Genomic DNA, 17,058 nt, shown 5'->3' with positions numbered 1-17,058 from the left:
CCCATAGCCTGTACAAATATGCAGTTTGTGTTTAAATAGTCCTGTCATTGTTTCAGTGAACTGTTATGACATGTTTTTCCTCTGCAGCTGACTAATCACATAGGGTACTGGAAGGTAATGATTGAGAAATGATTATGATCTCTCACTGTATTTCATGCATCAATGTTTATTACATCATACCTCGGGATACTCCAAGCAAGTTCTTCATAAACGGTTTTGTTATAAAGAGAAATCTGTACCACCATTAAGACTTTCTCTTGCCCATAGCCTGTACACAATATGCAGTTGTGTTTAAATAGCCTCTTGTCCAGTGAACTGTTAATATTTTTTCAATACCTTGCATGCCAGTTGTTATTTCTTTAGCACAGTATAGAAAAATTAAAATCATAATTGTATAGTATGTAGTGACCATTTTAATTATAATGTATTTTCCTGAACATGCATGACATAAATGTAATAATTTTGTTGCATTTAGTATTCTTTGTAACAAAAACATCTTATATTTTAACCCTGGAATGGTTTCGCTATATAGCTACCCCATTAAGGTGTATGCGGGTCAAGCTTGTTGGACCCGAGCATCTAGAAATATTTGCCAAAAATCAATAACTTCATTGTTGCTGTACATTTTAGTTTCTAAACAATTAGATTAAAGATAATACTATACTACTGAAAGATAAATAATACCCATCTACAAATTAAATATTTATTACAAATATTTAAACAAAAATAAGTATATCAAAACATAATTTATGAAAATACTTACAAAAAATACAAAATAGCCTAAATACACTCAAAAATTGAGGTATCCTTCCTAAACCTACAATTTACAACATGTTTCTAGCAGTAAAGGTGTCGGACCCATAGAGGTCAAAATCTGAAAAGAGCAAAAAAAAGGTATATTTTTTGGAAAAAAAGGAAAAATTTACGATTTTTTGGGGGTGCCTAAATGAAATAGGAAATGGCTAAATTTTATACAGAATAAAGTCACATTATCCTAGAATGTAATTATGTAAAATTATTTGGACAAAGATGATATTAGCTGTTATATCAGGGGCCAGATCTAAAGGTCACTTTTTGACCTATTTTCACCATGAAAATCTCTTATAAAAATGGATGTAACTACTGTAAGATATGATATTTATGCATGAAAATCTACCAGAATATCACAATTTCTATAGAGAACATGAATATATGGCGGTATGGCAACTTACCTAACGGATATGTACAGTAAATGGCCTCCAACGACGACAAGTGCCACCGTCAAATTTGCTACATGAAAAGGAAGAATGGAATGTAATTTTCAATGTGTTATTTAGTTATCTAATTATAGGTGGATTTGCATAAAACTATTATGCTTGCTTGCTGGATCTTTGAGTATTATTTTATAGTCACAAAAAAAATCTGACCCAAAAAAACTTACTCTACTGTAAAAGTCGTTTGTTGACCTCCTTGGTTTGCCATGAAAATTTCTTATAAAAATGGCTTTAACTATTATAAGATATGATATTTATGGATGAAAATCTTCCAGAATATCAAAAATTCTATAGAGAACAAGAATATATAGCGGTATGGCAACTTACCTAACGGATATGTACAGTAAGTGGGCTCCCTACCATGACAAGTGCGACGACCAAATTTGCTACCTGAAATGAGGAATGGAATGTAATTTTCAATGTGTTATTTAGTTATCTAATTATGCGTGGATTTGCATAAAACTATTATGGTGGCTTGCTGGATGGTTGAACATTAACTTGCAGTCCCCCCAAAAAAATCTGACCTAAAGAACCTACTCCAATGTAAAGGTCATTTGTTGACCTCATTTTGCACGGAAAGGTTTCTTATAAAAATGGCTGTAAGCACTATATGATATGAATATTTATGGATGAAAATCTACGAGAATATCACAAATTCTATAGAGAACAAGAATATAAAGCGTTTTGGCAACTTACCTAACGGATATTTACAGTAAATGGACCCCCGACCACGACAAGTGCGACGGTCAAATTTGCTACCTGAAATGGAAGAAGGGTATGTCAATTTCGAGGTGTATTTAACTTAATCAATTATTATTCGGGATTTGCATGAAACTTCTATGGTGGGTTGCTGGATATTTGAACATTATTTTGCAGTTATACAAAAAATGATGCAAGGAACTCAACAGCATCACTTTCTTAGTCCTGCTGACTTGCTGACACTGGAGAGTCAAATTTTGTTCGTAATTGAACACAGCCACTGAGTTTTCTTAGGCATATAAGGTTTCTGCCCAATGGTGCCACAGAATTACATGCCATCGTTAGCGAGAGATAAGGTAAGGTCGTAAAGAAGTTATCAGTCGCCACTGTGCGACCCCTTCGGCGAAAAGGTCGCACAAGGTCCGTCGTGAAAACTTCTCCAAACGTCTGTCGTCTCGGCACCCTCACTATGTCCTTGCCCCAAGTATACAATCGCATTACACATGTAAAATGCGAACCGCCATCACATGCCAACACAAGCTTGATGCCGTACCTATAAGAAGAGAGAATAGAATTAGTATCTAAAAAAGTAAAATCATATCAACTAAAAAGCAAAATAAAATGAAGTTAGTATGAATATTAATAATAATAATAATAATAATAATAATAATAATAATAATAATAATATAATAATAATAATAATAATAATAATAATAATAATAATAATAATAATAATAAAATAATAATAAACGTTGATGAGACGGGATACAAATAACTGGGATAATGGAAGGAGGGAATATAAAACACTAAGAGATGAATGGACACGATCAGGAAAGAATATATGCAGAGACTCAAGGCGATACTTAAGTCAAAACTCAATCCTAGAAATATTATAAAAGCCATATGACATGGGCAGTGCCTGTAATCAGATAGAGCGCATAAATAGTGGAATGGACGAAGGCAGAACTCAGCAGCATAGACCAGAAAACTAGGAAACGAATAACAATGCACAAGCACTACACCCCAAGAGCAAATACGGACAGACTATACATAACATGAAAGGAAGGAGGGGGAGAGGACTACTAAGTACAGAGGATTGTGTCAACATCGAGAACAGAGTACTGGGGCAATATCTGAAAACCAGTGAAGACGATGGCTAAAGAATGCATGGGAAGAAGGACTGATGAAAGTAGACGAAGACCCAAAAATATTAGAGACAGGAGAATGACAAACAGAACAGAGGACTGGCACAACAAACCAATGCACAGAAAACACATGAGACAGACCAAAGAACTAGCCCCACCGATGACATGGCAATGCTACAGAGGGGAGAGCTAAAGGGAAGGAAACTGAAGGAATGATAACAGCGGCACAAGATCAGGCCCTAAGAACCAGATATGTTCAAAGAACGATAGATGGAAATAACATCTCTCCCATATGTAGGAAGTGCAATACGAAAAATGAAACCATAAACCGCATAGTAAGCGAATGTCCAGCAATTGCACTGACCCAGTAGAAAAAAGAGACATGATGCAGTGGCAAAAAGCCCTCCCACTGGAGGCTGAGCAAAAACATCAGTTACTTTGCAGTAATAAATGGTACGAGCACCAAACTGAGGGAGCGATAGAAAATGATCAGACAAAGATCCTCTGGGACTATGGTATCAGAACAGATAGGGATACATGCAAATAGACCAGACGTGACGTTGATTGACAACATCAAGAAGAAAGTATCACTCACTGATGTCACAATACCATGGGACACCAGAGTTGAAGAGCAAGAGAGGGGAAAAATGGATAAGTATCAAGACCTGAAAATAGAAATAAGAAGGATATGGGATATCCCTAAGGAAATTGTACCCATAATCATAGGAACACTAGGCAAGATCCCAAGATCCCTAAAAAGGAATATAGAAAAGCTAGAGGCTGAAGTAGCTCCAGGACTCATGCAGAAGAATGTGATCCTAGAAACGGCGCACATAGTAAGAAATGTGATGGACTCCTAAGGAGGCAGGATGCAACCCGGAACCCCACACTGTAAATACCACCCTGTCGAATTGGAGGACTGTGATAGACCAAAAAAAAAAATAATAATAATAACATTGATAATAAAAATAATAAGAAACAATTATGAAATATAAAATAGCATTTAAATGAAAAAAAATGAAATGGAAATCTGTGAACTTACTTGGCTGGCTTGCTGAGAATATACATTCGGAAGGGACAGCGACCCCTAAATGGAACAAGCTGTTCATCCACAGTAAGATGAGGCCATGGAGAGTAATTTTTTCGGCTATTATCCACCACATGATCAAAGACTGCAATTGGGGGCAAGGCGATCTGTCCTCATTCGCTCATCTCTGGTGGAGGAATCGTTGAAACGAATCACCCTTGTTAGTAGGGCAAAACGACACTCGCTCATTGCACAACGGTACAAAGAATTGCCCTCCGTAAGAACCCATATGTTGCTTGTTGTGGTGTGATTGTCTTGATCTTACAGCAGACATTAACAGGATCCAAATGAACGCCTTCAGTTCCCTCAGGTCCATGTCCCTGAGGGCAACATTACCCTTGGTAATTATCCCTCAAAAGGGCAAGTCGATCATTGGATCGCAAAAATCTCTGCTAGCATAACATCAGACAGAAAGAGCGAGAATATGTCGCTCAATCTTTCCACCCCAACAGTGACATCAGTGGGACCCCCAGATTCAATCCTCGGTGTGAACAAAGGGGGTAGGGAGGAATTGGGATCTCTCCTCCACTTGGTCTCATCACGTACTTTGGCAACCTCAGGGCCAATGCGCTGGATAGGAGCTCCCTGGGTGGGCTGGATGGCACCCCTCCTCCTCTTCCTACTCCTAAGCTTGACCAGGGAGAGGTTGACGGACCAGGTATAGGTGCGGCGGTTGTAGTACTTATAGTTGTTGTTACAACAATGGGAACAGTCCCACTAACCCCCATGCCTCCCACCCCCTCCCCCTCTTGACGTCATCCTCATCCCCTTGGGAGAGGTCAAAAGGATTATACAAAACTATACTAATTAGTTATATGATAAACACTGTCCTACTTTAATTTAGTTATTATATCTTTTTTTTGCAAAAAAAAAAAACCACAAAATTTAGCACTCGAACGGAATCAGCCCATATGGCGACAAGGGCATAATAGCCAATGCCTGGTCAAGCACGTGATAAACACACCATCCTGCCACATACTCCAATAATAAAACAAAACTATACCAATTAGTTATACGATAAACATTGTCCTACATCAATTTAGTTATTATATAATATATATATATATATATTATATATATATATATATATATATATATTTTTTTTTTTTTTTATATTTTTTTTTTTTTTTGCCAAAAAAACAAAATTTACTACTCGAACGGAATCAACCCATATGGCAACAAGGGGATCTTAGCCAATGCCCCAGGCATGCACGCGATACAACACACCATCCTCTAACATATTCCAATAATAAAACAAAACTATCCTAACATGAACACTGTTTAATATGCAATGTTTACCTAATAACTGCTTAAAAAAAAATAAATAAAAAAAAATAAGTGGCACTCAAAGGGAAATGGACCATATGGCGATATAGGCATCTCAGCCAATTCCAAGGTCATGCGCGTGTTATGCACAGCATAGTAAAAAATTTTCCAATATAAAAAAAACTATACTAATTAACTATTATGCACACAGTCCTACATGAATTGGCTATTCGCGCAAAAAAAAAAAAAAAAAAAAAAAACAGAAATTGGCACTCGAAGGGCTCTGGACCGTATGACAATATACGGCATGTTAGCCATGAACAAAGGCATTCATTTTGTAGATACATCACCCCCCGACATATTTGAACATTACAAAACACTATTAGAATGATTACTGCTCAATATACAACGTTTACATAAAAACTTTACTTTTTGCAAAAAAGAGTCATGTACATGATACGCAAGACATCTCAAAACATTTTCCAATATAAAAAAAACTATACTAGTTTGATATTATGCACAGAGTACTACATGAATTTGCTATGTAATAACTGATATTCGCAAAAAAACAAAGAAATTTGCACTCAAAGGGGACTGGACCATATGGCCATATATGGTGTTTTAGCCATTCACAAAGGCATTCATTTTATAGATACACCATCCTCCGACATATTCCAACATTACAAAACACTATTAGAATGAATACTACTCAATATGCAATGTTTACCTAAAAACTTTGCTTTTTTGCAAAAAATCTAGAAAGTGGCACTCGAAGGAAATTGGACCATATGGCGATATATGGCATTTCAGCCACTCCGATGGTCACACATGGTGTAGGTACACGATCTAGCCAGACTTTCCAACACAACAAAGTCACATGACTATGCACACTGTTCAATGAGATATTGTTATGTAATAACTTTGATTTTCGATCACTAACCTCTTAATGGTGCGTGCGGGTAAACCTCGAACAGAGCGATTCTCAGAAAAGGGGGAAGCACTGGAGACGGACATAGGCAGGTCTGAACACAGTCACATCTTGTAGTAGAGTGAACGTCTGCAGGTCGATCATACCCAGATTTGACAATTTATGGGAAAAAACGTTTTTTGAAATACGCCTCAGGTCTCGTGCGACCCGTTGCACCTATTCAGGGTTAAGTTTATACCTCACCATATCAATGTTATCCTTGCCCTTGCTTCCCAGAGGTCAAAGTTGAAATTTCAGGTGAATATTTGGACACCTTAAGTGTCACACAACCCTCAGAGTGATCCATTGTAAGACTGCTACGATGTGCTTCATGTGTGAAAATATCTTCTCACATTGATATGTGGATCCAAAAGCTACTTTCTTCATGTAATTGAATTTATCAGGCAGTGATGTACAGGAACTTAAAATGGAGGCTACATGATTATTTTTACTAGTTTCCAGTATTTCTCAAAGATCTTTAAATTTAGCTGACCACAATGATGAGGCCTGAAAGTTAATTAACTGCATTTCCAACTCCTCAGTTTCCATCCACTCTAAGAGAGTCACATCCAAGTCTCTGTATTCAAAGGTGTCTGGTCTGATTAGAAATGAAAACACTGGGCCCATGTGTTGGAAATCTTGAAATATGATTGAGAACTCAGACTCTAATTCTTGCATGTACAACTGAAAAATTAGTAGTGTTGACAGGATGAATTGCAGATAAGTTCTTCAAGCTTTTGAAATAATGGAAAGAACCAGTTTTGATATCTGTTGAGTAAACTGCAAACTTTCAACAAATGCCTTCCAAGTATCATACAAATCCATCACTGTTTTCCCTTCATCTTGCAAGAGAAGATTGAGGTATTTAGATGTGTGGTGATGTCTGAGAGAAACATAAGTTTCACAATCCAATTTCTGTCCTGGATCCAGCTCAGGATAGCTTGGCCTTTTTCTGTTAAGAAAATTTGGATTTCATCAAAGCATTACACAAATCTCTCCAATACCTTCCCACAGCTTAGCCACCTAGCCCTGCAGTGCAAAGGTATATCTTTGTACACACTGACCACCTCTTCAAGGAAAGCTTGAAACTGCCTGTGCGTAAAAGAGTGTGCAACGAGAAAATTTACTACTTTTGTAACAGTAGTCATCACCTTGAGAGCAGAGCTCGAGATCTTGACACATCAATTTTCTTAATGGACTATGCAGTGCAATTTCAGAATGGGGTGCCCTATTTTATCCTCAAACATCTTAGTAAAACCCTTGTTTTTACCTATCATAGCAGGAACACCATCTGTTGTAATTGCAAAAATCTTTCTTATGTCGTCCCCTCTGTTCTCAAAATGGTCAGTGAATGCCCTTCAGTATGTCTCGCCCTTTGGTGTCAATAACCTAGATGTTGTGATGCCAGTTTTTAACAGACATAATCAATCAATCAATCCCTTAGTGGCACCATACATAGATTTAAGACACCACAGCTGCTCGTGTACCTCTGTGTCACCATACTTGGCAAAAACAGCCAAGCAGAGAATGCCACTGATATCTACACTTTCACCCAGGGCCACACTGAACACAGGTGTACTTGTTAAAGCAACCTTTTGCTGCTGACTTACATTATCAGCCATTCTAGAAATACGTCTCTCCATGGTTCTAGCTGAGATAGGCAAGTCTTTTATCCGAGATGATAACGTCTTTGTTTGATGTGCCATCAAATAACACCTCAGAGCACTCTAAGAAAGTTGGCTTCTGTTTCATTGTTTTTGCTAGCACTTAAGTTTTTAACACATTACTTGGTTTCTCATAGCGGGATACTGCTTTCTTAATCGCCTTAGCCTTGTCAGCACTATCCTTGAAAGTCTTCTCATGTTTTGTTAGAGTGCACCCACAGCACGATCATTCTACTGAATAAATCCAGTTATTTGTTCATGATGACTGAATTGATCGGACATCAAGCTTGATTTTTTCGCAGTAGCCGTGGTGACAATTAACTACAAAAGAATATTATGTATGGCAGCTAAAGAATCACTGAAACAACATCACTTTGTGACCGATGCTAAAGGCTAGTGGGAACACACAGCTACCTACAGGGTCTCATACTCGTCTACATCTCGTTGCACTCACGTACTCCTCATCATGGGATACGAAACTTTCTGTTTTTAATTCAATGTATTATAGGAAAGAAAAGATAGACAGATATATATATATATTATATATATATATATATATATATATATATATATATATATACTATATATATATATATATATATATATATATATATAGATAGATAGATAGATAGATAGATATATATATAGATAGATAGATAGATATGATAATTTAAATCATAAAGTAAATAAACCATAAAGATAAAAGTAATGATGCACAATACACATTCTCTCTCTCTCAGTATTTTTTTAGGATTTTTTTTCTTTACTCCTTCGAATCAAATGACGTACTATAGACAAGCACTCCGCATGCCAAATCTAGCACGCATGCCATAGGTTGCCGACCCCTGCCCTAGAGCATTCTAAGGCTACACTATGAATTACATACAGCACAAAAATTTTTCCATTTTGAAATAATTTTTATACATGTTTAGGGAAGGTCTACTTCCACTTTTCATTCATACATTATTTTATAAAGTAATCTGCCAACCATTATTGGTAAACAATGAGAAACAGATGTTAGTTTTAAAGACATTTAAGTTGATACAATACTATTCTAGTGTAGTTTACTACAGCAGCAAAAGTGTCACAACCCACTTTGTTTTCCCAGTATTGATAGATGGACATTCAGTGCAAAAATAGAATTACTTTAAGAAAAAATTAATTAGAGTTACAAATTCACCAAACTGTTCATCCTAATGTTAACCTCCAGACATGTCAGATTGGTGAGTATAAAGAATTACAGTAGATAAAACATTGACCTTTTTTATGTTTGTTGATCTTTGTATAGACCTAATTTATATATATTTTGAGGTGATCATATAAATGATTATCAGAAATAGACTAATAAGGCATTAACTTCCTGGCAGTTGATTTGTTTTGGCATGTGTTGGCTATAATAAATTATTCATAGCCACTACAGAACTGCCAATTTGCCTTAGTTTGGAAAATAATTGAACATTATCGGGGATGTCTCTGAAGCTTAGGCTACTAGCTGAATAATATCCTAGTTCAATATTACTGTGGCTATATATATATACACTGGAATGTCAGGCATAGGTAATCCCTAAAATTTGTGACCTTTTGACCTCTGTTGTGCTGATTACAGAAATATTTGCTTATAAAGCATGCTACCATATAGATTGGCCAAAAACGAACATTTTGATAGGTCATCTACGTCCCGTGGCCGTTCAGTAAAGAGTTGTGTCAATTCTTGTTACCCTACCCCAAAAGTGGCAGCGACGAAATTTGGTATCACACTCAATTTCAGCACCCTGCGAGTGGTGTTGAGTCTCAATATTTTCAGTGGCAATTAAAAGAAAATTCAAATATAGATAGAATACTACATCTTATATGGACTTTTTTCAATTTTAGAGGGTTTCAATGTGAGCCTAATCAGGCCACTGACTATAATTTTGACTATTCGCCTGCACCTCAGTGCCACTTTACGCGAACCTCAAGATCACCTAAATAGCCGTCCACAGTCTACCACACTAACTGCACCATTCTAATATCGTTGAAGGTTAAACATTTTAAGGGAAGTCACTACACGTTAAGAGGAAGAATTAATTGTCATCCATAATAATCATAAATAAGCAAATAAACATATTTATTAAATACAATATTTTACGGATGGAAATACCTTTTCTCTTTTAAAGGTAACTGCGTTGAGATGACAGGGATTTCATTTAGTGACTTTGTTATCGCAGCCTGTTGTGTTTCCATTTTCGAAGATTTATAAAGAAAATTGTGTTTGGAAGATGGAAGACCATTTCCCCATCGTTATCCAGAGTTTAAGCTGCAAAAACTACGAATCAGTGAAAGAGATTTATCTCAACATCCAAGAAATGCAACTCCATTTGTGATTGCGTTATTTGATTTTGGTTCCAGTAGATTGACGAGACCTCAAGCGACCAGAGAGAGAACGGGAGAGATTGCCTTCGAAATCACTTCGATTGATCTGTTCGCTGAAGTTAATCTGTCTCCTGACGTTTCTTTCGCTTGTTTTGCATGTGGTTCAGTTTGTTGTTTCACCTGATGTGTTGGCTGCTGTAAGGTTTTCTGTTCTACAATTGTACCTTTTATTCATCATTTTAAACGCTGTTGTCAAATTCCTATTAAACTTGAATGACTGCTATCTATCTAGTTATTTTATAGAATCATCAAGCTCGTCTAGATGAATATTAGCAATCCTTTACGTATTCCCATATTTTCAACTTTAAAATTCTTGATTCGGATTTTATATCTAATCTTCATCACACACTGATTAACGGAATTGTTATCATTTTAAAACATAATCATTCTAATTGGTTGGTCTTCCTAAAGTGATAGGAAAATCTTGATAATCTGTATATTGTCAAGACCCCTAATGATCACCTATGTGTAATCCTCGGCTAATTGTTGAATCGCTTAGATAAAATGACAGAGATTCGTTATATCTCTTTTTACGTGTTCTAATTTCTGCTCACTTGAATGGTGATCAAAGATAAAAAAAACTTAAACAGTCTATCAGTCTATTATAGTTAATTACCAGTGATAAACTCAAACACACAAAGAAATGCAATGGGAATTAAAGAGATGTTTATTAAAATTCGGATGAAAATAAAAACAAACCTTTTGTTCTAAAGGGTCCACAATAATTATACAAAGTGTTAAGAGTCCGTGTATAATTTTTAAGACTTTACAAAAAGCTGTCGAACCCTTCTCGAAATCTCTTTGTAAAGTCTTAAAAATTATACAGGGACTCTTAACACTTTGTATTATTGTGGACCCTTTAGAACATTAAATATACTCTCGCGATAGAGAGTTTTTCCCTACAAACAAACCTTTTGTTGAATCACAGAACCTTGGTCATCAATAAGCAGAACAAAGGGAACATTATATCATAAGAATAAAAACAAAATTCTCTCTGAATTTAGCTCACAAAAGAAGCTGAGAAATATTCTCTGTTTCTCTTCCTGACATAAAGCCTTCCTTCAAAATTCATTCAAAATTCCGAGGATATGGTTTTGGATAGTTCTCATAATAAATAAAAAAGGATTGAGATAAGCAAAGGAGACTTACTGACTTTTTTTCATGAAGTAATACAGAACATTACATAGACGTAAGTAAAAATACATTTCTTTGTTTTAATTTAATCTATTTTCGCACTCTGCTTTTCAATGCCGTGTGTCCAATTTCAATGAAGTTTCAGTTTTAATTTTCAACCTTTGTTCTCTTGTCATTTCGTCCCCACTCCCATTTTTCCTCAGAATAGGGTTTGAGTACCTTTCATCTTCATTCTGCCTCTCTTGTGAAAGTCTCGAAATGTACATCTACATCAGAATACTACTGATCTGTTCTATTGTATTCCGAAGTATTGCGTGTTTCTCCCTTAGGATCATCACAGGTGTCTTGTGGTTTCCTTGATGAATGGCGGATGAACTCCTTGTTCCTTTATATGTTTCAAGCAGACCGTTGTTGATTTATTTTTATGGCTTCTGGTATTTGCAGTCTGTAGAACCAGGCCTTTGTATGGACGATTTCTGTGCTGCCCTCTAACAATTTTTCCAGCGTTGGTTTCCAGTCATAGGCATCCAAATAGTGCAGAATATAAGCTTTTCGAACTATATCACTGACGGACGGAATTTTCCACCATCCACATGACTCTCCCAAAGGTGATCGTACTAAAACTGCTGAATTGACAAAGCCTCAAAACACATATATTTAACCTACAAGATTTGTTAAACATGGCAAAAGAACGTATGTACACGAACAATGTTGAATAACGGACATCTAGGTCACATTCTTCTCGCCTGCGAAACAGACAAACTTGTAAGAGCCCAAATTGTCTCAAATATGCCTGCACTCATTTAATAGGGCTTGGTCCACCTAACCTCCAGGTCATCATTGAACTGATTTACCGTTATTCAGACATCAAGGTACGGTTTCGTGATTTATTGTCATTTCCACTTGTGGGAACTGCCTCTCTTTGAGGCAACAGTTTCTTGCACTTCAACGCAATTGCCACAAACATGGCCACCATAATGATCAATAACAACACACATGGGTGGACAAATATGTGTTTAGTTATTCACTCAATACAGTCAATGTCCGCCATTTGCTTCAACGATGTCACTGCCGATAATACTACTGCTGCTTTCAATTGAGATTTGATCTCTGCTAACAACGATTCAATCTCTTTCTCACTATCTAACCGTGTTTGATTATTTCCCACAATTCTTCATTATCCCCTACTTATCTCCTCTTTATCCTCCACGACAGATACCTTCTCCTCCAATTTTTGAACATCCACATATGGGATAAAACTCCAAGGTTTCCCAATTGTTATACCTCGTTCACCATGCAGGATGTCCCAGTAAAATTCTATTGCCTAAGGCCGCTCCCCTCACCACGAAAACAGTATCCTTTATCAACGGGTTTCCCCGACACACACACACACCCACACACACACACCCACACACACCCACACACACAAATAGGTATCTGCCGCCACAATGTGCAGTTTACACACACACTTTCTCTTCTGAATATTCTAGCTGGCACTGAGAAAACATTGATTGATGAAAATTATAGTCTACTAAACTAAGTGATGCACCCGTATCATTTGGCTGTTCTTTAATGCGCTGTCTGAGGAGCTTTCTTACATCCACTACCAAAATTATTGGTTAATGACCAAACATTATCCTTTTCGAGAGATGGACAAAACTTTCAGTTGTGCCATAGTATTATTTCACATCGCAATACTTAAGACTGCAATATTTCTTCATGTGGTTTTGCTTGTTAGTAACGCAATTGTGATGCTTCGTCTGCAAGTTTGTTGTCATTTTCCCCCTTAAGTTAAGACCGGAAGCAAATCCTAAATGTCTCTCTGGAAAGTTCCGATGACCACTCCGTGTCGGTTTTGGCCCGCTATTAGAAAATGTGCTATCGACTTTTGGGCATTGACATGTGCTTTCTAATTTGGGTGAAGATAAATGATTCATCAGCCGTAGGCTCTAATGGGCCACCAAAACTGGTCACAAAGGCATCTGGGATATCACTCAAGAACCGGGAAAAATTAAGTAACTTCAGACAATTCTCTATTGATTATAGATTCATAATGTACCAAGCTCGGACCATTCAATTTTTCTACACATTCCCCTGCAGCAACAATTAACTAGGTGTTGAAATCTATAATTGAATTCCGTCCTCTCCTGATCATAATTATGGGATAATCTAAAATCCCGAACCAAATCACCGCACTCCTCCACCACATAAATAATTATTTGCAAAATTTTCAGGCCATCACAAGTCCGGCATTTCTTAAATTGAAAGCTACAACAGCATCAGTCTATATCTCTCACGTCCAGCGCCAGGAATCCCTTGGTTTCATTGAAGAAAAGCAAGAGGAGAGACCTTACCTTACCTTACCTTACAGACCTTACAGTTCGTTCGGGTTGCCCCAGGTCCCTCAGTGTGAGGCGCCTCTAATGTCTACCAGAGAGTTGCTAGTACATCTTCCGGTATATTTTGCATCTTCCAATCTTGGATGGTCTGGGATGCAGTTTAGATATTTGTCGAGCTTATTCTTAAAACACATCTACGCTCACTCCTGATATATTCTCAGATGAGCTGGCAACGCATTGAATAGACGCTGCATATCGATGCTGGTGCGTAGGATTAATGTCCTGTGTGCTTCCTTATTTTTCCTGGTATAGTTTTGGGCACTATTAATCTACCTCTGCTTGCTCTTTCTGATATTTTTTAGTTCCATGATATTTTCTGTTATTCCTTCTATCTGTTTCCATGCCTGAATTATCATGTAGCGTTCTCTTCTCCTTTCTAGACTATATAATTTTAAGGATTGTAGTCTTTCCCAGTAGTCTAGGTCCTTAACTTCTTCTATTCTAGCTGTAAAGGACCTTTGTACACTCTCTATTTGTGCAATATCCTTTTGATAGTGTGGGTACCATATCATATTGCAATATTCAAGTGGACTACGAACATATGTTTTATAAAGCATAATCATGTGTTCAGCTTTTCTGTTTTGAAGTGCCGTAACAACATTCCCATTTTTGCTTTACATTTTGCCAACAGAATTGCTATTTGATCATTGCATACATGTTCCTATTCATCATCACACCAAGGTCTTTAACTGCTTCCTTATTTGTGATTGTCTCATTATTAGGTCCCCTATATGCATATAGCTTTCCTTCTCTGTCTCCATAATTTTATTGATTTAAATTTATCAGAGTTAAATACCATCCTATTTACCTCTGCCCAATCATATACTTTGTTAAGGTCTCTTTGTAGAGCGTTCCTATCTTCATCACAAGTAATTTCTCTACTTATTCTTGTGTCATCAGCGAACTACTCACTACCGAATCCTTAACATTACTGTCTATGTCTTCAATCATAATAACAAACAATATTGCAGCTAGCACCGTACCTTGTGGCACACCGGATATTACCTTGGTTTCATCCGATTTCTCATCGTTTGCAATAACTATCGTTTTCTGTTGTGTAAAAATTCTTTTAACCATCTTCCTACTTTATCTACGATATTGTGTTTTCTAATTTTCTTTGCTAATATATTATGGTCTACTTTGTCAAAAGCTTTTGCAAAGTCTAAATAAACCACATCTGTTTCATTTCCGCTTTTCATATTTTTGAATATGTTCTCACGGTGGACTAACAGTTGGGTTTGTGTACTTTTTCCGGGTACGAAAAACCGTGTTGTCCTATATTGAAAACAAATTATTTTTTATTAAATGTTTCATAATATTTTTCTTCATTACCCTTTCATACACTTCATAATATGTGATGTTAGACTCACCGGCCTATAATTACTTGCCTCTAGTCTTGATCCACTTTTGAAAGTAGGGGTGATATATGCTAATTTGTGCTCATCATAAATCTTGCCTGTATCTACACTTTGTCTTAATAATATTGCAAGTGGCTTGCGATAGAATGAACTATTTTCTTTAACAAAATAGCAGGGACTCCATTCCGGCCCTGCAGCAGCTCCATTTTTAATTTCATTAATTGCCTGCACAATATCAGCTTCATTAATTTCTATGTCAGCTAAATATTCACTATTTTCTTCCCCTTTCCACTTTCTATATCATTATCTTCATTATCTATTCTAGGGTGAATTCTCTCTTTATATCGTTTCTGCCAGTATGTTGCAAATTTCCTTTTTTTCATTCGTTAATCTCCCTTCAATTCTCAGAGGGCCTATTTCTATTCTTTTCTTTTATTCATCTTCTTCGCAATATGAGTATAATAGTTGGGGTTTTGCTTGATATTTAACATAGGGTTTTTTCTTCCAAGTCCCGTTTTCATTTTCTTTTGATTGTATAATCTTTTGTTCTGCATTTTCTATCTTACTTTTTAGTTCTATAACTTTTCCATGCATTTTTTTCTTTTGCAAGACCTTTTTTCCACTTTCTGATTTTCTGGAACAAGATCCTTCTGTCTCTTGGTATGCATGAATGATGTTTACTTTTCTTCTTCGGTATATATTTTCCACTATTTTCTCCAATAGTTTATATAATATCTCCGATTTACCCTTTAGTATCACTTACGAAAATGTTATCCCAATCTTTGTTTAATTCTTCATTAATTTTCTGACCATTTTATATTTTACTGTAGAAGTTGTATTTTCCATATCCTTCCCACTTTTTCATTTCTTGCTTATCTCTATTTTCACTTGCTTTGGAATGAACTGTTAATTCTATGACATTATGGTCTGAAATACTCGCATTATAAACTATTATTTCTTAACATAATTCATCTCGTTCACAAATACTAGGTCTAAAGTATTTTTCCTTTCTTGTTGGCAGGTGATTTATTTGTTTGAAGTTGTATTCTAGTAGCATATCTAATAGCTTTTCAAATTGCCTCTTATCTTCTGCACTACTATTACTCTCTTTTTTATATGTATAAGTACAACCACAATCTCCTATTCGTTCTTTCCATTTCTACGAAAGGAAAGTTGAAGTCACCAGATAGGATAGTCCAGTCCTTGTGATTTCTACATATATCATCCAATTTTTCAATTATTAATTCAAACTCTTTAAGTATTAGGAGGTCTATATATTACTATGTTCATAAATTTTTCAGATTCAAATTCTACCGCTATTAGTTCACATTCTGAGTTTACTATATTTCTCATATATTTTCCTTGTTTTTTGTCTTTCCCATATATTGCGGTTCCCCCTTGATTCCTGTTTTTTCTATTCGATCTATAAGTTGGAACCCTTTTATTTGATCATCATTCCCAGTCTCTTGGGAATACCAGGTTTCACTTATATTCATTATATCTATTTTCTTTTCATTTTGGGTTAGTTCTTCTAAGTACTCTATTTTTCTTTTTGAGTTACTCGTAACTAAACCCTGCGCATTCATCACTATGATGGTTTGCGTGTTTTCTCCTTCATTTAATACTGGTAGTAATAAGGATTTTCCCATGTCTCTTTCCTGTTCTGGTATGTTG

Source organism: Macrobrachium nipponense, chromosome 29 (assembly GCF_015104395.2).
Source record: "Macrobrachium nipponense isolate FS-2020 chromosome 29, ASM1510439v2, whole genome shotgun sequence".
In the NCBI taxonomy this organism is placed as follows: Eukaryota; Metazoa; Arthropoda; class Malacostraca; order Decapoda; family Palaemonidae; genus Macrobrachium; species Macrobrachium nipponense.
The sequence above is the reverse complement of the archived record's forward strand: the minus strand, read 5'-3'. Positions refer to the sequence as shown.